We start from the raw sequence: 3835 nt of genomic DNA, 5'->3' as shown, positions 1-3835 counted from the left end.
GATGAATAGGTCCACATATATCGCCCTGAATCCTTTCTAGGAATTCATGGGACTCAAATCTAATCTTTACTGGTGATGGCCTTAAAATTAGTTTTCCTTGAGAACATGCACCACAACAAAATTCACTTGATTTAAAAATCTTCTAGTTCTTTAGTGAATATCCATGGAAATTTTCAATAATTCTTCACAGCATGGTTGTTCTCGGATGACCCAATCGATCATGCCAAGTTATAAATTCATTTGGGCTAGTAAACTTTTTGTTTACAATGGCATGTGATTCAATTGCACTAATTTTAGTATAATATAATCCAGATAAAAGTGAGAGTAACTTTTCTAATATAACATTTTTATTTAAATTATGAGTTGTGATACATAAGTACTCATGATTTCCCTCATTCATTGTTTCAATATGATATCCATTCCGGTGAATATCTTTAAAACTCAACAAGTTCCTTAGAGTCTTGGTAGACAATAGTGCATTATTTATTGTGAATTTTGTTTCTCCGGAAAATAAAATCATAGCTCTTCCAGAGCCTTCTATCACATTACCTGAGCCAATAATAGTATTAACATATTCTTCTTTTGGTACAAGATGTGTAAAATATATATTACTTTTGAGAATGATATGCGAACTTGCACTATCCGCAAGGCAAACATCTTTACTATATGTCCTTTCCCTTTTCTTCAAAGACAAATAATAATAAAATGGGTAGAAATATTTGCACAGTAAAATTATTTTCTTGATTTTTTTTAAGAAGTACTGTACATAATATCATATACTAAAAATTTTATTATTATTATTATTTTAGAACTTGACATATTTAGTAATTTTGAAATTCATAAACATAAATATTTTATTAAACATTATTTATATACATCACACTTGGAATTCAAATATATAGAAAATAAAACTTAAAGTATTTACCCATTTTGGTCCTCAAAGAATTTCATATCAGACACTTTAGTCCCCAACTAAAATTAATTATTCAATTGGTTTCTAACAATTAATTCCGTCAGTCATTTAGGTCCTTGGCTCCGTCAACTCTAACGGAAGACAAAACGGTCCCTGACAATTCTAACAGAGGACAAAATAATTCCTGACAACTCTAATAGGGGACAAAATGATCCCTGACCCCTTTGTTTGAAAACGACATTGCTCTTCCCCAATTTTCATCATATCTCGCATAATCTTAACATTCATACGCTTCTTCTTCACCTTCATAGTCTTCTTTTCCATCTTTTCCTTTCTCCTCTTCAACTCCAAGGTCAAGCCATGGTGTAACTGCCACGTGTGTTGCACCTACCTCAACATGTCATGGACCACACACTTCTTAAATCTCTGTGACTAGTACACCCACCTCCTCCGCACTTCACCCACCAAAAGCATCCACCTCCACGTCCTCGATAACAGTATCACCTCCAACCCCGACAACGTCCACCAGATCCTCAAGACCAAATTCCATAACTAACCCAAGGACATGCCTTTTTTTCACTCTCCGGCAAGTAATATAGATTGTTGGACATTAGGATATCATGAGAATATTCTCTTTCGACATTATATGCAAATTCTCATTTAGAATGGACCGCGAGTGCTTCATTCCTTCTTTCTCGAAGTCCAAGTTGGCAGACAGTTTCGACCTTGCATCCAAGTTATTAGTACAACAAACAATATCGTCGTTGCTGCTTATATGGAAACTGAAACGATTACTGAACGTTGGTTCGGAGAAGAAGCTGAAAAAAGCAATTAAAATGGTGGACAATGTGATCATGGAGATGATAGGACAGAGGAGGAAGGAGATGGTGACGACGATGACAGGTCTTAAAAAAATCAGACTTGCTGTCTAGATTCATGGGATCCATCGAAGACAACAAGTACATACTTGAGAGACATAGTCATTAGTTTCTTGAGTGTTAATTGGTTGAGAAAAAGTTGAGAATTTTTCTTCTTATGAACATTAAAGTTGCAGAGTGTACATTGTGTAGCTTGAAGTTACAGTGTTAAATTGTTAGTGTTATACGAGATATGATGAAAATTGGGGGAGAACAGTGTCGTTTCCGAACAGAGGAGGTCAGGGACTATTTTGTCCCCGGTTAGAGTTGCTAGGGACAATTTTATCTTCCGTTAGAGTTGACGAAGCAAAGGACCTAAGTGACCGACGGAGTTAATTGTTAGTAACCAATCGAGTAATTAATTTTAGTTGGGGATTAAAGTGTCTGGTCTGAAATTTTTCGAGAATCAAAATGGGTAAATACTCTAAAACTTAACAAAAAGTTTCTTACATTATTTATTGACATGAGTACTTAACAAACCCACATATTAAACTTTTTCATCATTGATCAAATGACCAATATTTTCTTCAAGATCCTCAAAGAAATCAGATACTTTATAATGAGTGGTGCACTTTTCAACAACATCATTTGAAACAAAATTTGTCTCCTTTCCTTTGTCATCATTTTTCAAAGATGCTTGATAAAGATCAACTAGGTGCCTCGGGGTACGACAGGTACGCGACCAATGACCCTTTCCACCACAATGGAAATATTTATCCTCCGTTGATTTATTTTGCCCATTATTTCTTTTTTTATCCTACTTCTGGTGAGATCATTTCTTATGAATATAATTTTTCTTTTTTCCATAATTTTTCTTATTACCAAAACCTTGTCATTTACCTCTTCTGGGGTAATGATTTACCGCATTTGTTTCCGGAAATGGGGTGACGCTGGCTGGGCGCGCTTTATGATTTTTTAAAAGCAATTCATTGTTGCGTTCAGCAACAAGAAGACATGAAATTGGCTTAGAATATTTTTTTAAATTCTTTTTCTCGATACTGCTGTTGCAGGAGCACATTCGAGGCATGGAAAGTCGAACAAATTTTTTTTAACATATCATTATCAGTTATCTTTTCTCCACATAATTTCAGTCGTGAGGTAATTCGGAATATTGCTGAATTGCATTTATTTATGGATTTAAAATCTTGGAGATATAAGTGCGTCCACTTATATCGGACTTGAAAAAGTATCGATATCTTTTGATGATTATACCTTTTTTCAAAGTTTTTCTACATATCTACAAAATCTTTTAGTGTGAGATATTCATTTTTCAATCTTTTATGTGTCATATGTCTCAAATTTTACTACTATTTATACACGTATAAAGAATATTTTTTTTAAACTTTATTAAATACAATCACTTTTAATAATCTGAGTCTTATAAAAAATAAGTATTCACCTCAAACAATCTTATCATAACATATATAATTGAGTAATACGCCTGAGCGTTGAGTTTTTGTATAATTATATCTTATTTTGTTTATTATATTCTCGTGCAGTTATTATTGTTGTTCTTGTCGTTGTTAACGCGAAGAAACTCCGTAAAAGAGAGAAGAAAATAAGAAACCGAAAGCGCAGTGTGAGAGAGACAGAGTAAGAGAATTTGGAAGATTGATTTCTTCACTTTGGGAAATGGATATATCAATATAATATAATTCTAATATATATATATTACATGTATTTTAGGGTTATTTTGATAATTACTGCATATATTTCAGAAATATATTGATTATAAATCAAATAACCTTTTAACATATTTTTTAGAATTCATAAAAATATTATAAGAAATATTCTTAATCCTAAACAAAAAAATGTTTAAGAAGAATATTATTTTCAGTTATAATATTCACACATAATTCCTGAAAATGTAATTTATAATTTTAATAGTAATTTAAAATATAACTGGTTTTTATATAAAAAAAATCGTATTAAATTATCAATCAATAATTTTTTTTGTGACTAAAGATCTTTTATATTTAATGAGAGGTCTTTATTTTAATATTCA

Source organism: Arachis ipaensis, chromosome B10, assembly GCF_000816755.2.
Source record: "Arachis ipaensis cultivar K30076 chromosome B10, Araip1.1, whole genome shotgun sequence".
Classification (NCBI taxonomy): domain Eukaryota; kingdom Viridiplantae; phylum Streptophyta; class Magnoliopsida; order Fabales; family Fabaceae; genus Arachis; species Arachis ipaensis.
The sequence above is the reverse complement of the archived record's forward strand: the minus strand, read 5'-3'. Positions refer to the sequence as shown.